This window comes from Schistocerca gregaria, unplaced genomic scaffold, assembly GCF_023897955.1.
Source record: "Schistocerca gregaria isolate iqSchGreg1 unplaced genomic scaffold, iqSchGreg1.2 ptg000714l, whole genome shotgun sequence".
Lineage (NCBI taxonomy): Eukaryota > Metazoa > Arthropoda > Insecta > Orthoptera > Acrididae > Schistocerca > Schistocerca gregaria.
In genome coordinates, this window is record NW_026062092.1 from 34,547 (window position 1) to 57,564 (window position 23,018).

Below are 23,018 nucleotides of genomic sequence, written 5' to 3' on the forward strand. Positions count from 1 at the left end.
GGTGACAGCCGATTATGCACCGTGCGAATTACGCAAATATCTAGAAGCGCGACGCGTGTCAGGCAGGTGAGAACGCTTCTCTCGGTCCAGCAGGACACTGCCACACCCCGCGCAGTCCACCCGCCGCCCGGCCGCGCGCAATCCCTGCGACGGACAACAATAACAAGGTGCGTCTCCCTCGAGTGTCGGAGGCCGCACGAACCAAACGAATGACAGGCGGTGCAACGAGCATCTGTGTTGTGCGTCTGACCCACGTGGCGGCGCGCCGCACTGCGCGTCGCCTTCGAGGTGGAAGGACGTGCATTGCGTCAAATGTGCCACCGAAAATGGCGATTGCGTGTATTGGGAGGAGAGGCGAAGCCTTCTTGTGCCGTGCGGCTACAGTATAAGGACGCCAACGGCCATACCATGTTGAATACACCGGTTCTCGTCCGATCACCGAAGTTAAGCAACATCGGGCCCGGTTAGTACTTGGATGGGTGACCGCCTGGGAACACCGGGTGCTGTTGGCTCCCTGTCTTCTTTTAAATTTTATGTCACTACACCTGCCAGCCCTCTTTTCATACAAACTCTCAGGTGCGACAAAGATGCTTCCACAAGCATTTTAAACTACTGTATTAAACGTAAGATGCGAAATTACAGTAATGAACTCAGTTTGTACAAGAATGCGCGGAGGAAGAGTGCTAGGAACTCGTTGAAAATAACGAAACACTGCGAATCGACAGATGTGCTCTTGAAATGCGTCAGAGCCTACTGTTTTGTAGGAGCGCTACATTCCAAAAACTAACTACATTAAAAAAAAAACCTGTTCCCGTCCGACCACCGAAGATAAGCAACAACGTTTATATTCGGATCGGCGACCGCCTGGGAACTCTGGCTGTCTTCATTTCTTGCTTTCTTGTCGCTACCCCTGCCAGCCGTTTTTTCATGCTACCTTTCTCATGTGACAAAGATGCTTCCATACTGATTTTAAACTATCGTAAGGTACGATATTAAGGAACTCAGTTTGAAAAGAGTGCGCCAAGGAAGACTTCCAAAGAGTCTCTGGAAATAAGAAAACAGTATGAAGTGACAGAAATGTTGTGAAGTACGTCAGGGCATATTGTTTTGTAGCAGTGCACAACGGCAAATTTGTAAACAAAAATTTACCTTTCGTCGCTACAAGAGATGGATACTTTGTCGAAAAGCCTGTGTCTTGTGTGCATGTTTTCGCACCTTTCCACGGCACGGCGCGGCACAGAGCTGCTCTGGTAGCTCCGAACGGCCGCACACGTCGCCTCGGACACGCCGGTTCGGCCCGCGCCCATCTCGCAGATGTTCCTCGTGCTTGTGCTGTCATATGGACCGCGACCCGAGCGGCAGCGAGCGGCAGTCGAGCAAAGTCGGGACAAGTCGGGACGGAAGGTGACAGCCGATTATGCACCGTGCGAATTACGCAAATATCTAGAAGCGCGACGCGTGTCAGGCAGGTGAGAACGCTTCTCTCGGTCCAGCAGGACACTGCCACACCCCGCGCAGTCCACCCGCCGCCCGGCCGCGCGCAATCCCTGCGACGGACAACAATAACAAGGTGCGTCTCCCTCGAGTGTCGGAGGCCGCACGAACCAAACGAATGACAGGCGGTGCAACGAGCATCTGTGTTGTGCGTCTGACCCACGTGGCGGCGCGCCGCACTGCGCGTCGCCTTCGAGGTGGAAGGACGTGCATTGCGTCAAATGTGCCACCGAAAATGGCGATTGCGTGTATTGGGAGGAGAGGCGAAGCCTTCTTGTGCCGTGCGGCTACAGTATAAGGACGCCAACGGCCATACCATGTTGAATACACCGGTTCTCGTCCGATCACCGAAGTTAAGCAACATCGGGCCCGGTTAGTACTTGGATGGGTGACCGCCTGGGAACACCGGGTGCTGTTGGCTCCCTGTCTTCTTTTAAATTTTATGTCACTACACCTGCCAGCCCTCTTTTCATACAAACTCTCAGGTGCGACAAAGATGCTTCCACAAGCATTTTAAACTACTGTATTAAACGTAAGATGCGAAATTACAGTAATGAACTCAGTTTGTACAAGAATGCGCGGAGGAAGAGTGCTAGGAACTCGTTGAAAATAACGAAACACTGCGAATCGACAGATGTGCTCTTGAAATGCGTCAGAGCCTACTGTTTTGTAGGAGCGCTACATTCCAAAAACTAACTACATTAAAAAAAAAACCTGTTCCCGTCCGACCACCGAAGATAAGCAACAACGTTTATATTCGGATCGGCGACCGCCTGGGAACTCTGGCTGTCTTCATTTCTTGCTTTCTTGTCGCTACCCCTGCCAGCCGTTTTTTCATGCTACCTTTCTCATGTGACAAAGATGCTTCCATACTGATTTTAAACTATCGTAAGGTACGATATTAAGGAACTCAGTTTGAAAAGAGTGCGCCAAGGAAGACTTCCAAAGAGTCTCTGGAAATAAGAAAACAGTATGAAGTGACAGAAATGTTGTGAAGTACGTCAGGGCATATTGTTTTGTAGCAGTGCACAACGGCAAATTTGTAAACAAAAATTTACCTTTCGTCGCTACAAGAGATGGATACTTTGTCGAAAAGCCTGTGTCTTGTGTGCATGTTTTCGCACCTTTCCACGGCACGGCGCGGCACGGCACAGAGCTGCTCTGGTAGCTCCGAACGGCCGCACACGTCGCCTCGGACACGCCGGTTCGGCCCGCGCCCATCTCGCAGATGTTCCTCGTGCTTGTGCTGTCATATGGACCGCGACCCGAGCGGCAGCGAGCGGCAGTCGAGCAAAGTCGGGACAAGTCGGGACGGAAGGTGACAGCCGATTATGCACCGTGCGAATTACGCAAATATCTAGAAGCGCGACGCGTGTCAGGCAGGTGAGAACGCTTCTCTCGGTCCAGCAGGACACTGCCACACCCCGCGCAGTCCACCCGCCGCCCGGCCGCGCGCAATCCCTGCGACGGACAACAATAACAAGGTGCGTCTCCCTCGAGTGTCGGAGGCCGCACGAACCAAACGAATGACAGGCGGTGCAACGAGCATCTGTGTTGTGCGTCTGACCCACGTGGCGGCGCGCCGCACTGCGCGTCGCCTTCGAGGTGGAAGGACGTGCATTGCGTCAAATGTGCCACCGAAAATGGCGATTGCGTGTATTGGGAGGAGAGGCGAAGCCTTCTTGTGCCGTGCGGCTACAGTATAAGGACGCCAACGGCCATACCATGTTGAATACACCGGTTCTCGTCCGATCACCGAAGTTAAGCAACATCGGGCCCGGTTAGTACTTGGATGGGTGACCGCCTGGGAACACCGGGTGCTGTTGGCTCCCTGTCTTCTTTTAAATTTTATGTCACTACACCTGCCAGCCCTCTTTTCATACAAACTCTCAGGTGCGACAAAGATGCTTCCACAAGCATTTTAAACTACTGTATTAAACGTAAGATGCGAAATTACAGTAATGAACTCAGTTTGTACAAGAATGCGCGGAGGAAGAGTGCTAGGAACTCGTTGAAAATAACGAAACACTGCGAATCGACAGATGTGCTCTTGAAATGCGTCAGAGCCTACTGTTTTGTAGGAGCGCTACATTCCAAAAACTAACTACATTAAAAAAAAAACCTGTTCCCGTCCGACCACCGAAGATAAGCAACAACGTTTATATTCGGATCGGCGACCGCCTGGGAACTCTGGCTGTCTTCATTTCTTGCTTTCTTGTCGCTACCCCTGCCAGCCGTTTTTTCATGCTACCTTTCTCATGTGACAAAGATGCTTCCATACTGATTTTAAACTATCGTAAGGTACGATATTAAGGAACTCAGTTTGAAAAGAGTGCGCCAAGGAAGACTTCCAAAGAGTCTCTGGAAATAAGAAAACAGTATGAAGTGACAGAAATGTTGTGAAGTACGTCAGGGCATATTGTTTTGTAGCAGTGCACAACGGCAAATTTGTAAACAAAAATTTACCTTTCGTCGCTACAAGAGATGGATACTTTGTCGAAAAGCCTGTGTCTTGTGTGCATGTTTTCGCACCTTTCCACGGCACGGCGCGGCACGGCACAGAGCTGCTCTGGTAGCTCCGAACGGCCGCACACGTCGCCTCGGACACGCCGGTTCGGCCCGCGCCCATCTCGCAGATGTTCCTCGTGCTTGTGCTGTCATATGGACCGCGACCCGAGCGGCAGCGAGCGGCAGTCGAGCAAAGTCGGGACAAGTCGGGACGGAAGGTGACAGCCGATTATGCACCGTGCGAATTACGCAAATATCTAGAAGCGCGACGCGTGTCAGGCAGGTGAGAACGCTTCTCTCGGTCCAGCAGGACACTGCCACACCCCGCGCAGTCCACCCGCCGCCCGGCCGCGCGCAATCCCTGCGACGGACAACAATAACAAGGTGCGTCTCCCTCGAGTGTCGGAGGCCGCACGAACCAAACGAATGACAGGCGGTGCAACGAGCATCTGTGTTGTGCGTCTGACCCACGTGGCGGCGCGCCGCACTGCGCGTCGCCTTCGAGGTGGAAGGACGTGCATTGCGTCAAATGTGCCACCGAAAATGGCGATTGCGTGTATTGGGAGGAGAGGCGAAGCCTTCTTGTGCCGTGCGGCTACAGTATAAGGACGCCAACGGCCATACCATGTTGAATACACCGGTTCTCGTCCGATCACCGAAGTTAAGCAACATCGGGCCCGGTTAGTACTTGGATGGGTGACCGCCTGGGAACACCGGGTGCTGTTGGCTCCCTGTCTTCTTTTAAATTTTATGTCACTACACCTGCCAGCCCTCTTTTCATACAAACTCTCAGGTGCGACAAAGATGCTTCCACAAGCATTTTAAACTACTGTATTAAACGTAAGATGCGAAATTACAGTAATGAACTCAGTTTGTACAAGAATGCGCGGAGGAAGAGTGCTAGGAACTCGTTGAAAATAACGAAACACTGCGAATCGACAGATGTGCTCTTGAAATGCGTCAGAGCCTACTGTTTTGTAGGAGCGCTACATTCCAAAAACTAACTACATTAAAAAAAAAACCTGTTCCCGTCCGACCACCGAAGATAAGCAACAACGTTTATATTCGGATCGGCGACCGCCTGGGAACTCTGGCTGTCTTCATTTCTTGCTTTCTTGTCGCTACCCCTGCCAGCCGTTTTTTCATGCTACCTTTCTCATGTGACAAAGATGCTTCCATACTGATTTTAAACTATCGTAAGGTACGATATTAAGGAACTCAGTTTGAAAAGAGTGCGCCAAGGAAGACTTCCAAAGAGTCTCTGGAAATAAGAAAACAGTATGAAGTGACAGAAATGTTGTGAAGTACGTCAGGGCATATTGTTTTGTAGCAGTGCACAACGGCAAATTTGTAAACAAAAATTTACCTTTCGTCGCTACAAGAGATGGATACTTTGTCGAAAAGCCTGTGTCTTGTGTGCATGTTTTCGCACCTTTCCACGGCACGGCGCGGCACGGCACAGAGCTGCTCTGGTAGCTCCGAACGGCCGCACACGTCGCCTCGGACACGCCGGTTCGGCCCGCGCCCATCTCGCAGATGTTCCTCGTGCTTGTGCTGTCATATGGACCGCGACCCGAGCGGCAGCGAGCGGCAGTCGAGCAAAGTCGGGACAAGTCGGGACGGAAGGTGACAGCCGATTATGCACCGTGCGAATTACGCAAATATCTAGAAGCGCGACGCGTGTCAGGCAGGTGAGAACGCTTCTCTCGGTCCAGCAGGACACTGCCACACCCCGCGCAGTCCACCCGCCGCCCGGCCGCGCGCAATCCCTGCGACGGACAACAATAACAAGGTGCGTCTCCCTCGAGTGTCGGAGGCCGCACGAACCAAACGAATGACAGGCGGTGCAACGAGCATCTGTGTTGTGCGTCTGACCCACGTGGCGGCGCGCCGCACTGCGCGTCGCCTTCGAGGTGGAAGGACGTGCATTGCGTCAAATGTGCCACCGAAAATGGCGATTGCGTGTATTGGGAGGAGAGGCGAAGCCTTCTTGTGCCGTGCGGCTACAGTATAAGGACGCCAACGGCCATACCATGTTGAATACACCGGTTCTCGTCCGATCACCGAAGTTAAGCAACATCGGGCCCGGTTAGTACTTGGATGGGTGACCGCCTGGGAACACCGGGTGCTGTTGGCTCCCTGTCTTCTTTTAAATTTTATGTCACTACACCTGCCAGCCCTCTTTTCATACAAACTCTCAGGTGCGACAAAGATGCTTCCACAAGCATTTTAAACTACTGTATTAAACGTAAGATGCGAAATTACAGTAATGAACTCAGTTTGTACAAGAATGCGCGGAGGAAGAGTGCTAGGAACTCGTTGAAAATAACGAAACACTGCGAATCGACAGATGTGCTCTTGAAATGCGTCAGAGCCTACTGTTTTGTAGGAGCGCTACATTCCAAAAACTAACTACATTAAAAAAAAAACCTGTTCCCGTCCGACCACCGAAGATAAGCAACAACGTTTATATTCGGATCGGCGACCGCCTGGGAACTCTGGCTGTCTTCATTTCTTGCTTTCTTGTCGCTACCCCTGCCAGCCGTTTTTTCATGCTACCTTTCTCATGTGACAAAGATGCTTCCATACTGATTTTAAACTATCGTAAGGTACGATATTAAGGAACTCAGTTTGAAAAGAGTGCGCCAAGGAAGACTTCCAAAGAGTCTCTGGAAATAAGAAAACAGTATGAAGTGACAGAAATGTTGTGAAGTACGTCAGGGCATATTGTTTTGTAGCAGTGCACAACGGCAAATTTGTAAACAAAAATTTACCTTTCGTCGCTACAAGAGATGGATACTTTGTCGAAAAGCCTGTGTCTTGTGTGCATGTTTTCGCACCTTTCCACGGCACGGCGCGGCACAGAGCTGCTCTGGTAGCTCCGAACGGCCGCACACGTCGCCTCGGACACGCCGGTTCGGCCCGCGCCCATCTCGCAGATGTTCCTCGTGCTTGTGCTGTCATATGGACCGCGACCCGAGCGGCAGCGAGCGGCAGTCGAGCAAAGTCGGGACAAGTCGGGACGGAAGGTGACAGCCGATTATGCACCGTGCGAATTACGCAAATATCTAGAAGCGCGACGCGTGTCAGGCAGGTGAGAACGCTTCTCTCGGTCCAGCAGGACACTGCCACACCCCGCGCAGTCCACCCGCCGCCCGGCCGCGCGCAATCCCTGCGACGGACAACAATAACAAGGTGCGTCTCCCTCGAGTGTCGGAGGCCGCACGAACCAAACGAATGACAGGCGGTGCAACGAGCATCTGTGTTGTGCGTCTGACCCACGTGGCGGCGCGCCGCACTGCGCGTCGCCTTCGAGGTGGAAGGACGTGCATTGCGTCAAATGTGCCACCGAAAATGGCGATTGCGTGTATTGGGAGGAGAGGCGAAGCCTTCTTGTGCCGTGCGGCTACAGTATAAGGACGCCAACGGCCATACCATGTTGAATACACCGGTTCTCGTCCGATCACCGAAGTTAAGCAACATCGGGCCCGGTTAGTACTTGGATGGGTGACCGCCTGGGAACACCGGGTGCTGTTGGCTCCCTGTCTTCTTTTAAATTTTATGTCACTACACCTGCCAGCCCTCTTTTCATACAAACTCTCAGGTGCGACAAAGATGCTTCCACAAGCATTTTAAACTACTGTATTAAACGTAAGATGCGAAATTACAGTAATGAACTCAGTTTGTACAAGAATGCGCGGAGGAAGAGTGCTAGGAACTCGTTGAAAATAACGAAACACTGCGAATCGACAGATGTGCTCTTGAAATGCGTCAGAGCCTACTGTTTTGTAGGAGCGCTACATTCCAAAAACTAACTACATTAAAAAAAAAACCTGTTCCCGTCCGACCACCGAAGATAAGCAACAACGTTTATATTCGGATCGGCGACCGCCTGGGAACTCTGGCTGTCTTCATTTCTTGCTTTCTTGTCGCTACCCCTGCCAGCCGTTTTTTCATGCTACCTTTCTCATGTGACAAAGATGCTTCCATACTGATTTTAAACTATCGTAAGGTACGATATTAAGGAACTCAGTTTGAAAAGAGTGCGCCAAGGAAGACTTCCAAAGAGTCTCTGGAAATAAGAAAACAGTATGAAGTGACAGAAATGTTGTGAAGTACGTCAGGGCATATTGTTTTGTAGCAGTGCACAACGGCAAATTTGTAAACAAAAATTTACCTTTCGTCGCTACAAGAGATGGATACTTTGTCGAAAAGCCTGTGTCTTGTGTGCATGTTTTCGCACCTTTCCACGGCACGGCGCGGCACGGCACAGAGCTGCTCTGGTAGCTCCGAACGGCCGCACACGTCGCCTCGGACACGCCGGTTCGGCCCGCGCCCATCTCGCAGATGTTCCTCGTGCTTGTGCTGTCATATGGACCGCGACCCGAGCGGCAGCGAGCGGCAGTCGAGCAAAGTCGGGACAAGTCGGGACGGAAGGTGACAGCCGATTATGCACCGTGCGAATTACGCAAATATCTAGAAGCGCGACGCGTGTCAGGCAGGTGAGAACGCTTCTCTCGGTCCAGCAGGACACTGCCACACCCCGCGCAGTCCACCCGCCGCCCGGCCGCGCGCAATCCCTGCGACGGACAACAATAACAAGGTGCGTCTCCCTCGAGTGTCGGAGGCCGCACGAACCAAACGAATGACAGGCGGTGCAACGAGCATCTGTGTTGTGCGTCTGACCCACGTGGCGGCGCGCCGCACTGCGCGTCGCCTTCGAGGTGGAAGGACGTGCATTGCGTCAAATGTGCCACCGAAAATGGCGATTGCGTGTATTGGGAGGAGAGGCGAAGCCTTCTTGTGCCGTGCGGCTACAGTATAAGGACGCCAACGGCCATACCATGTTGAATACACCGGTTCTCGTCCGATCACCGAAGTTAAGCAACATCGGGCCCGGTTAGTACTTGGATGGGTGACCGCCTGGGAACACCGGGTGCTGTTGGCTCCCTGTCTTCTTTTAAATTTTATGTCACTACACCTGCCAGCCCTCTTTTCATACAAACTCTCAGGTGCGACAAAGATGCTTCCACAAGCATTTTAAACTACTGTATTAAACGTAAGATGCGAAATTACAGTAATGAACTCAGTTTGTACAAGAATGCGCGGAGGAAGAGTGCTAGGAACTCGTTGAAAATAACGAAACACTGCGAATCGACAGATGTGCTCTTGAAATGCGTCAGAGCCTACTGTTTTGTAGGAGCGCTACATTCCAAAAACTAACTACATTAAAAAAAAAACCTGTTCCCGTCCGACCACCGAAGATAAGCAACAACGTTTATATTCGGATCGGCGACCGCCTGGGAACTCTGGCTGTCTTCATTTCTTGCTTTCTTGTCGCTACCCCTGCCAGCCGTTTTTTCATGCTACCTTTCTCATGTGACAAAGATGCTTCCATACTGATTTTAAACTATCGTAAGGTACGATATTAAGGAACTCAGTTTGAAAAGAGTGCGCCAAGGAAGACTTCCAAAGAGTCTCTGGAAATAAGAAAACAGTATGAAGTGACAGAAATGTTGTGAAGTACGTCAGGGCATATTGTTTTGTAGCAGTGCACAACGGCAAATTTGTAAACAAAAATTTACCTTTCGTCGCTACAAGAGATGGATACTTTGTCGAAAAGCCTGTGTCTTGTGTGCATGTTTTCGCACCTTTCCACGGCACGGCGCGGCACAGAGCTGCTCTGGTAGCTCCGAACGGCCGCACACGTCGCCTCGGACACGCCGGTTCGGCCCGCGCCCATCTCGCAGATGTTCCTCGTGCTTGTGCTGTCATATGGACCGCGACCCGAGCGGCAGCGAGCGGCAGTCGAGCAAAGTCGGGACAAGTCGGGACGGAAGGTGACAGCCGATTATGCACCGTGCGAATTACGCAAATATCTAGAAGCGCGACGCGTGTCAGGCAGGTGAGAACGCTTCTCTCGGTCCAGCAGGACACTGCCACACCCCGCGCAGTCCACCCGCCGCCCGGCCGCGCGCAATCCCTGCGACGGACAACAATAACAAGGTGCGTCTCCCTCGAGTGTCGGAGGCCGCACGAACCAAACGAATGACAGGCGGTGCAACGAGCATCTGTGTTGTGCGTCTGACCCACGTGGCGGCGCGCCGCACTGCGCGTCGCCTTCGAGGTGGAAGGACGTGCATTGCGTCAAATGTGCCACCGAAAATGGCGATTGCGTGTATTGGGAGGAGAGGCGAAGCCTTCTTGTGCCGTGCGGCTACAGTATAAGGACGCCAACGGCCATACCATGTTGAATACACCGGTTCTCGTCCGATCACCGAAGTTAAGCAACATCGGGCCCGGTTAGTACTTGGATGGGTGACCGCCTGGGAACACCGGGTGCTGTTGGCTCCCTGTCTTCTTTTAAATTTTATGTCACTACACCTGCCAGCCCTCTTTTCATACAAACTCTCAGGTGCGACAAAGATGCTTCCACAAGCATTTTAAACTACTGTATTAAACGTAAGATGCGAAATTACAGTAATGAACTCAGTTTGTACAAGAATGCGCGGAGGAAGAGTGCTAGGAACTCGTTGAAAATAACGAAACACTGCGAATCGACAGATGTGCTCTTGAAATGCGTCAGAGCCTACTGTTTTGTAGGAGCGCTACATTCCAAAAACTAACTACATTAAAAAAAAAACCTGTTCCCGTCCGACCACCGAAGATAAGCAACAACGTTTATATTCGGATCGGCGACCGCCTGGGAACTCTGGCTGTCTTCATTTCTTGCTTTCTTGTCGCTACCCCTGCCAGCCGTTTTTTCATGCTACCTTTCTCATGTGACAAAGATGCTTCCATACTGATTTTAAACTATCGTAAGGTACGATATTAAGGAACTCAGTTTGAAAAGAGTGCGCCAAGGAAGACTTCCAAAGAGTCTCTGGAAATAAGAAAACAGTATGAAGTGACAGAAATGTTGTGAAGTACGTCAGGGCATATTGTTTTGTAGCAGTGCACAACGGCAAATTTGTAAACAAAAATTTACCTTTCGTCGCTACAAGAGATGGATACTTTGTCGAAAAGCCTGTGTCTTGTGTGCATGTTTTCGCACCTTTCCACGGCACGGCGCGGCACGGCACAGAGCTGCTCTGGTAGCTCCGAACGGCCGCACACGTCGCCTCGGACACGCCGGTTCGGCCCGCGCCCATCTCGCAGATGTTCCTCGTGCTTGTGCTGTCATATGGACCGCGACCCGAGCGGCAGCGAGCGGCAGTCGAGCAAAGTCGGGACAAGTCGGGACGGAAGGTGACAGCCGATTATGCACCGTGCGAATTACGCAAATATCTAGAAGCGCGACGCGTGTCAGGCAGGTGAGAACGCTTCTCTCGGTCCAGCAGGACACTGCCACACCCCGCGCAGTCCACCCGCCGCCCGGCCGCGCGCAATCCCTGCGACGGACAACAATAACAAGGTGCGTCTCCCTCGAGTGTCGGAGGCCGCACGAACCAAACGAATGACAGGCGGTGCAACGAGCATCTGTGTTGTGCGTCTGACCCACGTGGCGGCGCGCCGCACTGCGCGTCGCCTTCGAGGTGGAAGGACGTGCATTGCGTCAAATGTGCCACCGAAAATGGCGATTGCGTGTATTGGGAGGAGAGGCGAAGCCTTCTTGTGCCGTGCGGCTACAGTATAAGGACGCCAACGGCCATACCATGTTGAATACACCGGTTCTCGTCCGATCACCGAAGTTAAGCAACATCGGGCCCGGTTAGTACTTGGATGGGTGACCGCCTGGGAACACCGGGTGCTGTTGGCTCCCTGTCTTCTTTTAAATTTTATGTCACTACACCTGCCAGCCCTCTTTTCATACAAACTCTCAGGTGCGACAAAGATGCTTCCACAAGCATTTTAAACTACTGTATTAAACGTAAGATGCGAAATTACAGTAATGAACTCAGTTTGTACAAGAATGCGCGGAGGAAGAGTGCTAGGAACTCGTTGAAAATAACGAAACACTGCGAATCGACAGATGTGCTCTTGAAATGCGTCAGAGCCTACTGTTTTGTAGGAGCGCTACATTCCAAAAACTAACTACATTAAAAAAAAAACCTGTTCCCGTCCGACCACCGAAGATAAGCAACAACGTTTATATTCGGATCGGCGACCGCCTGGGAACTCTGGCTGTCTTCATTTCTTGCTTTCTTGTCGCTACCCCTGCCAGCCGTTTTTTCATGCTACCTTTCTCATGTGACAAAGATGCTTCCATACTGATTTTAAACTATCGTAAGGTACGATATTAAGGAACTCAGTTTGAAAAGAGTGCGCCAAGGAAGACTTCCAAAGAGTCTCTGGAAATAAGAAAACAGTATGAAGTGACAGAAATGTTGTGAAGTACGTCAGGGCATATTGTTTTGTAGCAGTGCACAACGGCAAATTTGTAAACAAAAATTTACCTTTCGTCGCTACAAGAGATGGATACTTTGTCGAAAAGCCTGTGTCTTGTGTGCATGTTTTCGCACCTTTCCACGGCACGGCGCGGCACAGAGCTGCTCTGGTAGCTCCGAACGGCCGCACACGTCGCCTCGGACACGCCGGTTCGGCCCGCGCCCATCTCGCAGATGTTCCTCGTGCTTGTGCTGTCATATGGACCGCGACCCGAGCGGCAGCGAGCGGCAGTCGAGCAAAGTCGGGACAAGTCGGGACGGAAGGTGACAGCCGATTATGCACCGTGCGAATTACGCAAATATCTAGAAGCGCGACGCGTGTCAGGCAGGTGAGAACGCTTCTCTCGGTCCAGCAGGACACTGCCACACCCCGCGCAGTCCACCCGCCGCCCGGCCGCGCGCAATCCCTGCGACGGACAACAATAACAAGGTGCGTCTCCCTCGAGTGTCGGAGGCCGCACGAACCAAACGAATGACAGGCGGTGCAACGAGCAGCTGTGTTGTGCGTCTGACCCACGTGGCGGCGCGCCGCACTGCGCGTCGCCTTCGAGGTGGAAGGACGTGCATTGCGTCAAATGTGCCACCGAAAATGGCGATTGCGTGTATTGGGAGGAGAGGCGAAGCCTTCTTGTGCCGTGCGGCTACAGTATAAGGACGCCAACGGCCATACCATGTTGAATACACCGGTTCTCGTCCGATCACCGAAGTTAAGCAACATCGGGCCCGGTTAGTACTTGGATGGGTGACCGCCTGGGAACACCGGGTGCTGTTGGCTCCCTGTCTTCTTTTAAATTTTATGTCACTACACCTGCCAGCCCTCTTTTCATACAAACTCTCAGGTGCGACAAAGATGCTTCCACAAGCATTTTAAACTACTGTATTAAACGTAAGATGCGAAATTACAGTAATGAACTCAGTTTGTACAAGAATGCGCGGAGGAAGAGTGCTAGGAACTCGTTGAAAATAACGAAACACTGCGAATCGACAGATGTGCTCTTGAAATGCGTCAGAGCCTACTGTTTTGTAGGAGCGCTACATTCCAAAAACTAACTACATTAAAAAAAAAACCTGTTCCCGTCCGACCACCGAAGATAAGCAACAACGTTTATATTCGGATCGGCGACCGCCTGGGAACTCTGGCTGTCTTCATTTCTTGCTTTCTTGTCGCTACCCCTGCCAGCCGTTTTTTCATGCTACCTTTCTCATGTGACAAAGATGCTTCCATACTGATTTTAAACTATCGTAAGGTACGATATTAAGGAACTCAGTTTGAAAAGAGTGCGCCAAGGAAGACTTCCAAAGAGTCTCTGGAAATAAGAAAACAGTATGAAGTGACAGAAATGTTGTGAAGTACGTCAGGGCATATTGTTTTGTAGCAGTGCACAACGGCAAATTTGTAAACAAAAATTTACCTTTCGTCGCTACAAGAGATGGATACTTTGTCGAAAAGCCTGTGTCTTGTGTGCATGTTTTCGCACCTTTCCACGGCACGGCGCGGCACAGAGCTGCTCTGGTAGCTCCGAACGGCCGCACACGTCGCCTCGGACACGCCGGTTCGGCCCGCGCCCATCTCGCAGATGTTCCTCGTGCTTGTGCTGTCATATGGACCGCGACCCGAGCGGCAGCGAGCGGCAGTCGAGCAAAGTCGGGACAAGTCGGGACGGAAGGTGACAGCCGATTATGCACCGTGCGAATTACGCAAATATCTAGAAGCGCGACGCGTGTCAGGCAGGTGAGAACGCTTCTCTCGGTCCAGCAGGACACTGCCACACCCCGCGCAGTCCACCCGCCGCCCGGCCGCGCGCAATCCCTGCGACGGACAACAATAACAAGGTGCGTCTCCCTCGAGTGTCGGAGGCCGCACGAACCAAACGAATCACAGGCGGTGCAACGAGCAGCTGTGTTGTGCGTCTGACCCACGTGGCGGCGCGCCGCACTGCGCGTCGCCTTCGAGGTGGAAGGACGTGCATTGCGTCAAATGTGCCACCGAAAATGGCGATTGCGTGTATTGGGAGGAGAGGCGAAGCCTTCTTGTGCCGTGCGGCTACAGTATAAGGACGCCAACGGCCATACCATGTTGAATACACCGGTTCTCGTCCGATCACCGAAGTTAAGCAACATCGGGCCCGGTTAGTACTTGGATGGGTGACCGCCTGGGAACACCGGGTGCTGTTGGCTCCCTGTCTTCTTTTAAATTTTATGTCACTACACCTGCCAGCCCTCTTTTCATACAAACTCTCAGGTGCGACAAAGATGCTTCCACAAGCATTTTAAACTACTGTATTAAACGTAAGATGCGAAATTACAGTAATGAACTCAGTTTGTACAAGAATGCGCGGAGGAAGAGTGCTAGGAACTCGTTGAAAATAACGAAACACTGCGAATCGACAGATGTGCTCTTGAAATGCGTCAGAGCCTACTGTTTTGTAGGAGCGCTACATTCCAAAAACTAACTACATTAAAAAAAAAACCTGTTCCCGTCCGACCACCGAAGATAAGCAACAACGTTTATATTCGGATCGGCGACCGCCTGGGAACTCTGGCTGTCTTCATTTCTTGCTTTCTTGTCGCTACCCCTGCCAGCCGTTTTTTCATGCTACCTTTCTCATGTGACAAAGATGCTTCCATACTGATTTTAAACTATCGTAAGGTACGATATTAAGGAACTCAGTTTGAAAAGAGTGCGCCAAGGAAGACTTCCAAAGAGTCTCTGGAAATAAGAAAACAGTATGAAGTGACAGAAATGTTGTGAAGTACGTCAGGGCATATTGTTTTGTAGCAGTGCACAACGGCAAATTTGTAAACAAAAATTTACCTTTCGTCGCTACAAGAGATGGATACTTTGTCGAAAAGCCTGTGTCTTGTGTGCATGTTTTCGCACCTTTCCACGGCACGGCGCGGCACGGCACAGAGCTGCTCTGGTAGCTCCGAACGGCCGCACACGTCGCCTCGGACACGCCGGTTCGGCCCGCGCCCATCTCGCAGATGTTCCTCGTGCTTGTGCTGTCATATGGACCGCGACCCGAGCGGCAGCGAGCGGCAGTCGAGCAAAGTCGGGACAAGTCGGGACGGAAGGTGACAGCCGATTATGCACCGTGCGAATTACGCAAATATCTAGAAGCGCGACGCGTGTCAGGCAGGTGAGAACGCTTCTCTCGGTCCAGCAGGACACTGCCACACCCCGCGCAGTCCACCCGCCGCCCGGCCGCGCGCAATCCCTGCGACGGACAACAATAACAAGGTGCGTCTCCCTCGAGTGTCGGAGGCCGCACGAACCAAACGAATGACAGGCGGTGCAACGAGCAGCTGTGTTGTGCGTCTGACCCACGTGGCGGCGCGCCGCACTGCGCGTCGCCTTCGAGGTGGAAGGACGTGCATTGCGTCAAATGTGCCACCGAAAATGGCGATTGCGTGTATTGGGAGGAGAGGCGAAGCCTTCTTGTGCCGTGCGGCTACAGTATAAGGACGCCAACGGCCATACCATGTTGAATACACCGGTTCTCGTCCGATCACCGAAGTTAAGCAACATCGGGCCCGGTTAGTACTTGGATGGGTGACCGCCTGGGAACACCGGGTGCTGTTGGCTCCCTGTCTTCTTTTAAATTTTATGTCACTACACCTGCCAGCCCTCTTTTCATACAAACTCTCAGGTGCGACAAAGATGCTTCCACAAGCATTTTAAACTACTGTATTAAACGTAAGATGCGAAATTACAGTAATGAACTCAGTTTGTACAAGAATGCGCGGAGGAAGAGTGCTAGGAACTCGTTGAAAATAACGAAACACTGCGAATCGACAGATGTGCTCTTGAAATGCGTCAGAGCCTACTGTTTTGTAGGAGCGCTACATTCCAAAAACTAACTACATTAAAAAAAAAACCTGTTCCCGTCCGACCACCGAAGATAAGCAACAACGTTTATATTCGGATCGGCGACCGCCTGGGAACTCTGGCTGTCTTCATTTCTTGCTTTCTTGTCGCTACCCCTGCCAGCCGTTTTTTCATGCTACCTTTCTCATGTGACAAAGATGCTTCCATACTGATTTTAAACTATCGTAAGGTACGATATTAAGGAACTCAGTTTGAAAAGAGTGCGCCAAGGAAGACTTCCAAAGAGTCTCTGGAAATAAGAAAACAGTATGAAGTGACAGAAATGTTGTGAAGTACGTCAGGGCATATTGTTTTGTAGCAGTGCACAACGGCAAATTTGTAAACAAAAATTTACCTTTCGTCGCTACAAGAGATGGATACTTTGTCGAAAAGCCTGTGTCTTGTGTGCATGTTTTCGCACCTTTCCACGGCACGGCGCGGCACAGAGCTGCTCTGGTAGCTCCGAACGGCCGCACACGTCGCCTCGGACACGCCGGTTCGGCCCGCGCCCATCTCGCAGATGTTCCTCGTGCTTGTGCTGTCATATGGACCGCGACCCGAGCGGCAGCGAGCGGCAGTCGAGCAAAGTCGGGACAAGTCGGGACGGAAGGTGACAGCCGATTATGCACCGTGCGAATTACGCAAATATCTAGAAGCGCGACGCGTGTCAGGCAGGTGAGAACGCTTCTCTCGGTCCAGCAGGACACTGCCACACCCCGCGCAGTCCACCCGCCGCCCGGCCGCGCGCAATCCCTGCGACGGACAACAATAACAAGGTGCGTCTCCCTCGAGTGTCGGAGGCCGCACGAACCAAACGAATGACAGGCGGTGCAACGAGCAGCTGTGTTGTGCGTCTGACCCACGTGGCGGCGCGCCGCACTGCGCGTCGCCTTCGAGGTGGAAGGACGTGCATTGCGTCAAATGTGCCACCGAAAATGGCGATTGCGTGTATTGGGAGGAGAGGCGAAGCCTTCTTGTGCCGTGCGGCTACAGTATAAGGACGCCAACGGCCATACCATGTTGAATACACCGGTTCTCGTCCGATCACCGAAGTTAAGCAACATCGGGCCCGGTTAGTACTTGGATGGGTGACCGCCTGGGAACACCGGGTGCTGTTGGCTCCCTGTCTTCTTTTAAATTTTATGTCACTACACCTGCCAGCCCTCTTTTCATACAAACTCTCAGGTGCGACAAAGATGCTTCCACAAGCATTTTAAACTACTGTATTAAACGTAAGATGCGAAATTACAGTAATGAACTCAGTTTGTACAAGAATGCGCGGAGGAAGAGTGCTAGGAACTCGTTGAAAATAACGAAACACTGCGAATCGACAGATGTGCTCTTGAAATGCGTCAGAGCCTACTGTTTTGTAGGAGCGCTACATTCCAAAAACTAACTACATTAAAAAAAAAACCTGTTCCCGTCCGACCACCGAAGATAAGCAACAACGTTTATATTCGGATCGGCGACCGCCTGGGAACTCTGGCTGTCTTCATTTCTTGCTTTCTTGTCGCTACCCCTGCCAGCCGTTTTTTCATGCTACCTTTCTCATGTGACAAAGATGCTTCCATACTGATTTTAAACTATCGTAAGGTACGATATTAAGGAACTCAGTTTGAAAAGAGTGCGCCAAGGAAGACTTCCAAAGAGTCTCTGGAAATAAGAAAACAGTATGAAGTGACAGAAATGTTGTGAAGTACGTCAGGGCATATTGTTTTGTAGCAGTGCACAACGGCAAATTTGTAAACAAAAATTTACCTTTCGTCGCTACAAGAGATGGATACTTTGTCGAAAAGCCTGTGTCTTGTGTGCATGTTTTCGCACCTTTCCACGGCACGGCGCGGCACAGAGCTGCTCTGGTAGCTCCGAACGGCCGCACACGTCGCCTCGGACACGCCGGTTCGGCCCGCGCCCATCTCGCAGATGTTCCTCGTGCTTGTGCTGTCATATGGACCGCGACCCGAGCGGCAGCGAGCGGCAGTCGAGCAAAGTCGGGACAAGTCGGGACGGAAGGTGACAGCCGATTATGCACCGTGCGAATTACGCAAATATCTAGAAGCGCGACGCGTGTCAGGCAGGTGAGAACGCTTCTCTCGGTCCAGCAGGACACTGCCACACCCCGCGCAGTCCACCCGCCGCCCGGCCGCGCGCAATCCCTGCGACGGACAACAATAACAAGGTGCGTCTCCCTCGAGTGTCGGAGGCCGCACGAACCAAACGAATCACAGGCGGTGCAACGAGCAGCTGTGTTGTGCGTCTGACCCACGTGGCGGCGCGCCGCACTGCGCGTCGCCTTCGAGGTGGAAGGACGTGCATTGCGTCAAATGTGCCACCGAAAATGGCGATTGCGTGTATTGGGAGGAGAGGCGAAGCCTTCTTGTGCCGTGCGGCTACAGTATAAGGACGCCAACGGCCATACCATGTTGAATACACCGGTTCTCGTCCGATCACCGAAGTTAAGCAACATCGGGCCCGGTTAGTACTTGGATGGGTGACCGCCTGGGAACACCGGGTGCTGTTGGCTCCCTGTCTTCTTTTAAATTTTATGTCACTACACCTGCCAGCCCTCTTTTCATACAAACTCTCAGGTGCGACAAAGATGCTTCCACAAGCATTTTAAACTACTGTATTAAACGTAAGATGCGAAATTACAGTAATGAACTCAGTTTGTACAAGAATGCGCGGAGGAAGAGTGCTAGGAACTCGTTGAAAATAACGAAACACTGCGAATCGACAGATGTGCTCTTGAAATGCGTCAGAGCCTACTGTTTTGTAGGAGCGCTACATTCCAAAAACTAACTACATTAAAAAAAAAACCTGTTCCCGTCCGACCACCGAAGATAAGCAACAACGTTTATATTCGGATCGGCGACCGCCTGGGAACTCTGGCTGTCTTCATTTCTTGCTTTCTTGTCGCTACCCCTGCCAGCCGTTTTTTCATGCTACCTTTCTCATGTGACAAAGATGCTTCCATACTGATTTTAAACTATCGTAAGGTACGATATTAAGGAACTCAGTTTGAAAAGAGTGCGCCAAGGAAGACTTCCAAAGAGTCTCTGGAAATAAGAAAACAGTATGAAGTGACAGAAATGTTGTGAAGTACGTCAGGGCATATTGTTTTGTAGCAGTGCACAACGGCAAATTTGTAAACAAAAATTTACCTTTCGTCGCTACAAGAGATGGATACTTTGTCGAAAAGCCTGTGTCTTGTGTGCATGTTTTCGCACCTTTCCACGGCACGGCGCGGCACAGAGCTGCTCTGGTAGCTCCGAACGGCCGCACACGTCGCCTCGGACACGCCGGTTCGGCCCGCGCCCATCTCGCAGATGTTCCTCGTGCTTGTGCTGTCATATGGACCGCGACCCGAGCGGCAGCGAGCGGCAGTCGAGCAAAGTCGGGACAAGTCGGGACGGAAGGTGACAGCCGATTATGCACCGTGCGAATTACGCAAATATCTAGAAGCGCGACGCGTGTCAGGCAGGTGAGAACGCTTCTCTCGGTCCAGCAGGACACTGCCACACCCCGCGCAGTCCACCCGCCGCCCGGCCGCGCGCAATCCCTGCGACGGACAACAATAACAAGGTGCGTCTCCCTCGAGTGTCGGAGGCCGCACGAACCAAACGAATGACAGGCGGTGCAACGAGCAGCTGTGTTGTGCGTCTGACCCACGTGGCGGCGCGCCGCACTGCGCGTCGCCTTCGAGGTGGAAGGACGTGCATTGCGTCAAATGTGCCACCGAAAATGGCGATTGCGTGTATTGGGAGGAGAGGCGAAGCCTTCTTGTGCCGTGCGGCTACAGTATAAGGACGCCAACGGCCATACCATGTTGAATACACCGGTTCTCGTCCGATCACCGAAGTTAAGCAACATCGGGCCCGGTTAGTACTTGGATGGGTGACCGCCTGGGAACACCGGGTGCTGTTGGCTCCCTGTCTTCTTTTAAATTTTATGTCACTACACCTGCCAGCCCTCTTTTCATACAAACTCTCAGGTGCGACAAAGATGCTTCCACAAGCATTTTAAACTACTGTATTAAACGTAAGATGCGAAATTACAGTAATGAACTCAGTTTGTACAAGAATGCGCGGAGGAAGAGTGCTAGGAACTCGTTGAAAATAACGAAACACTGCGAATCGACAGATGTGCTCTTGAAATGCGTCAGAGCCTACTGTTTTGTAGGAGCGCTACATTCCAAAAACTAACTACATTAAAAAAAAAACCTGTTCCCGTCCGACCACCGAAGATAAGCAACAACGTTTATATTCGGATCGGCGACCGCCTGGGAACTCTGGCTGTCTTCATTTCTTGCTTTCTTGTCGCTACCCCTGCCAGCCGTTTTTTCATGCTACCTTTCTCATGTGACAAAGATGCTTCCATACTGATTTTAAACTATCGTAAGGTACGATATTAAGGAACTCAGTTTGAAAAGAGTGCGCCAAGGAAGACTTCCAAAGAGTCTCTGGAAATAAGAAAACAGTATGAAGTGACAGAAATGTTGTGAAGTACGTCAGGGCATATTGTTTTGTAGCAGTGCACAACGGCAAATTTGTAAACAAAAATTTACCTTTCGTCGCTACAAGAGATGGATACTTTGTCGAAAAGCCTGTGTCTTGTGTGCATGTTTTCGCACCTTTCCACGGCACGGCGCGGCACAGAGCTGCTCTGGTAGCTCCGAACGGCCGCACACGTCGCCTCGGACACGCCGGTTCGGCCCGCGCCCATCTCGCAGATGTTCCTCGTGCTTGTGCTGTCATATGGACCGCGACCCGAGCGGCAGCGAGCGGCAGTCGAGCAAAGTCGGGACAAGTCGGGACGGAAGGTGACAGCCGATTATGCACCGTGCGAATTACGCAAATATCTAGAAGCGCGACGCGTGTCAGGCAGGTGAGAACGCTTCTCTCGGTCCAGCAGGACACTGCCACACCCCGCGCAGTCCACCCGCCGCCCGGCCGCGCGCAATCCCTGCGACGGACAACAATAACAAGGTGCGTCTCCCTCGAGTGTCGGAGGCCGCACGAACCAAACGAATCACAGGCGGTGCAACGAGCAGCTGTGTTGTGCGTCTGACCCACGTGGCGGCGCGCCGCACTGCGCGTCGCCTTCGAGGTGGAAGGACGTGCATTGCGTCAAATGTGCCACCGAAAATGGCGATTGCGTGTATTGGGAGGAGAGGCGAAGCCTTCTTGTGCCGTGCGGCTACAGTATAAGGACGCCAACGGCCATACCATGTTGAATACACCGGTTCTCGTCCGATCACCGAAGTTAAGCAACATCGGGCCCGGTTAGTACTTGGATGGGTGACCGCCTGGGAACACCGGGTGCTGTTGGCTCCCTGTCTTCTTTTAAATTTTATGTCACTACACCTGCCAGCCCTCTTTTCATACAAACTCTCAGGTGCGACAAAGATGCTTCCACAAGCATTTTAAACTACTGTATTAAACGTAAGATGCGAAATTACAGTAATGAACTCAGTTTGTACAAGAATGCGCGGAGGAAGAGTGCTAGGAACTCGTTGAAAATAACGAAACACTGCGAATCGACAGATGTGCTCTTGAAATGCGTCAGAGCCTACTGTTTTGTAGGAGCGCTACATTCCAAAAACTAACTACATTAAAAAAAAAACCTGTTCCCGTCCGACCACCGAAGATAAGCAACAACGTTTATATTCGGATCGGCGACCGCCTGGGAACTCTGGCTGTCTTCATTTCTTGCTTTCTTGTCGCTACCCCTGCCAGCCGTTTTTTCATGCTACCTTTCTCATGTGACAAAGATGCTTCCATACTGATTTTAAACTATCGTAAGGTACGATATTAAGGAACTCAGTTTGAAAAGAGTGCGCCAAGGAAGACTTCCAAAGAGTCTCTGGAAATAAGAAAACAGTATGAAGTGACAGAAATGTTGTGAAGTACGTCAGGGCATATTGTTTTGTAGCAGTGCACAACGGCAAATTTGTAAACAAAAATTTACCTTTCGTCGCTACAAGAGATGGATACTTTGTCGAAAAGCCTGTGTCTTGTGTGCATGTTTTCGCACCTTTCCACGGCACGGCGCGGCACGGCACAGAGCTGCTCTGGTAGCTCCGAACGGCCGCACACGTCGCCTCGGACACGCCGGTTCGGCCCGCGCCCATCTCGCAGATGTTCCTCGTGCTTGTGCTGTCATATGGACCGCGACCCGAGCGGCAGCGAGCGGCAGTCGAGCAAAGTCGGGACAAGTCGGGACGGAAGGTGACAGCCGATTATGCACCGTGCGAATTACGCAAATATCTAGAAGCGCGACGCGTGTCAGGCAGGTGAGAACGCTTCTCTCGGTCCAGCAGGACACTGCCACACCCCGCGCAGTCCACCCGCCGCCCGGCCGCGCGCAATCCCTGCGACGGACAACAATAACAAGGTGCGTCTCCCTCGAGTGTCGGAGGCCGCACGAACCAAACGAATGACAGGCGGTGCAACGAGCATCTGTGTTGTGCGTCTGACCCACGTGGCGGCGCGCCGCACTGCGCGTCGCCTTCGAGGTGGAAGGACGTGCATTGCGTCAAATGTGCCACCGAAAATGGCGATTGCGTGTATTGGGAGGAGAGGCGAAGCCTTCTTGTGCCGTGCGGCTACAGTATAAGGACGCCAACGGCCATACCATGTTGAATACACCGGTTCTCGTCCGATCACCGAAGTTAAGCAACATCGGGCCCGGTTAGTACTTGGATGGGTGACCGCCTGGGAACACCGGGTGCTGTTGGCTCCCTGTCTTCTTTTAAATTTTAT

The 23,018-nt window shown here is 51.9% G+C and overlaps 17 non-coding genes across 17 annotated transcripts; all 17 read left to right on the top strand.

The window, feature by feature from the left end:
* The first annotated feature begins 393 nt into the window (after positions 1–393).
* LOC126320319 (5S ribosomal RNA) lies at positions 394–512 on the top strand. Its single transcript, XR_007558051.1, has one exon. It is a non-coding gene; the product is annotated as a 5S ribosomal RNA (ribosomal RNA).
* A 1,284-nt stretch (positions 513–1,796) lies between these two features.
* On the top strand, positions 1,797–1,915 carry LOC126320320 (5S ribosomal RNA). The gene has a single exon (XR_007558052.1). It is a non-coding gene; the product is annotated as a 5S ribosomal RNA (ribosomal RNA).
* Positions 1,916–3,204: 1,289 nt separating this feature from the next.
* On the top strand, positions 3,205–3,323 carry LOC126320321 (5S ribosomal RNA). Its single transcript, XR_007558053.1, has one exon. It is a non-coding gene; the product is annotated as a 5S ribosomal RNA (ribosomal RNA).
* Positions 3,324–4,612: 1,289 nt separating this feature from the next.
* LOC126320322 (5S ribosomal RNA) lies at positions 4,613–4,731 on the top strand. The gene has a single exon (XR_007558054.1). It is a non-coding gene; the product is annotated as a 5S ribosomal RNA (ribosomal RNA).
* A 1,289-nt stretch (positions 4,732–6,020) lies between these two features.
* Positions 6,021–6,139, top strand: LOC126320324 (5S ribosomal RNA). The gene has a single exon (XR_007558056.1). It is a non-coding gene; the product is annotated as a 5S ribosomal RNA (ribosomal RNA).
* A 1,284-nt stretch (positions 6,140–7,423) lies between these two features.
* On the top strand, positions 7,424–7,542 carry LOC126320325 (5S ribosomal RNA). The gene has a single exon (XR_007558057.1). It is a non-coding gene; the product is annotated as a 5S ribosomal RNA (ribosomal RNA).
* Positions 7,543–8,831: 1,289 nt separating this feature from the next.
* Positions 8,832–8,950, top strand: LOC126320327 (5S ribosomal RNA). The gene has a single exon (XR_007558058.1). It is a non-coding gene; the product is annotated as a 5S ribosomal RNA (ribosomal RNA).
* Positions 8,951–10,234: 1,284 nt separating this feature from the next.
* Positions 10,235–10,353, top strand: LOC126320328 (5S ribosomal RNA). Its single transcript, XR_007558059.1, has one exon. It is a non-coding gene; the product is annotated as a 5S ribosomal RNA (ribosomal RNA).
* A 1,289-nt stretch (positions 10,354–11,642) lies between these two features.
* On the top strand, positions 11,643–11,761 carry LOC126320329 (5S ribosomal RNA). Its single transcript, XR_007558060.1, has one exon. It is a non-coding gene; the product is annotated as a 5S ribosomal RNA (ribosomal RNA).
* Positions 11,762–13,045: 1,284 nt separating this feature from the next.
* LOC126320330 (5S ribosomal RNA) lies at positions 13,046–13,164 on the top strand. The gene has a single exon (XR_007558061.1). It is a non-coding gene; the product is annotated as a 5S ribosomal RNA (ribosomal RNA).
* Positions 13,165–14,448: 1,284 nt separating this feature from the next.
* LOC126320331 (5S ribosomal RNA) lies at positions 14,449–14,567 on the top strand. Its single transcript, XR_007558062.1, has one exon. It is a non-coding gene; the product is annotated as a 5S ribosomal RNA (ribosomal RNA).
* Positions 14,568–15,856: 1,289 nt separating this feature from the next.
* LOC126320332 (5S ribosomal RNA) lies at positions 15,857–15,975 on the top strand. The gene has a single exon (XR_007558063.1). It is a non-coding gene; the product is annotated as a 5S ribosomal RNA (ribosomal RNA).
* A 1,284-nt stretch (positions 15,976–17,259) lies between these two features.
* On the top strand, positions 17,260–17,378 carry LOC126320333 (5S ribosomal RNA). Its single transcript, XR_007558064.1, has one exon. It is a non-coding gene; the product is annotated as a 5S ribosomal RNA (ribosomal RNA).
* A 1,284-nt stretch (positions 17,379–18,662) lies between these two features.
* On the top strand, positions 18,663–18,781 carry LOC126320334 (5S ribosomal RNA). Its single transcript, XR_007558065.1, has one exon. It is a non-coding gene; the product is annotated as a 5S ribosomal RNA (ribosomal RNA).
* Positions 18,782–20,065: 1,284 nt separating this feature from the next.
* On the top strand, positions 20,066–20,184 carry LOC126320336 (5S ribosomal RNA). The gene has a single exon (XR_007558067.1). It is a non-coding gene; the product is annotated as a 5S ribosomal RNA (ribosomal RNA).
* Positions 20,185–21,468: 1,284 nt separating this feature from the next.
* Positions 21,469–21,587, top strand: LOC126320337 (5S ribosomal RNA). Its single transcript, XR_007558068.1, has one exon. It is a non-coding gene; the product is annotated as a 5S ribosomal RNA (ribosomal RNA).
* Positions 21,588–22,876: 1,289 nt separating this feature from the next.
* Positions 22,877–22,995, top strand: LOC126320338 (5S ribosomal RNA). Its single transcript, XR_007558069.1, has one exon. It is a non-coding gene; the product is annotated as a 5S ribosomal RNA (ribosomal RNA).
* Positions 22,996–23,018: the final 23 nt, after the last annotated feature.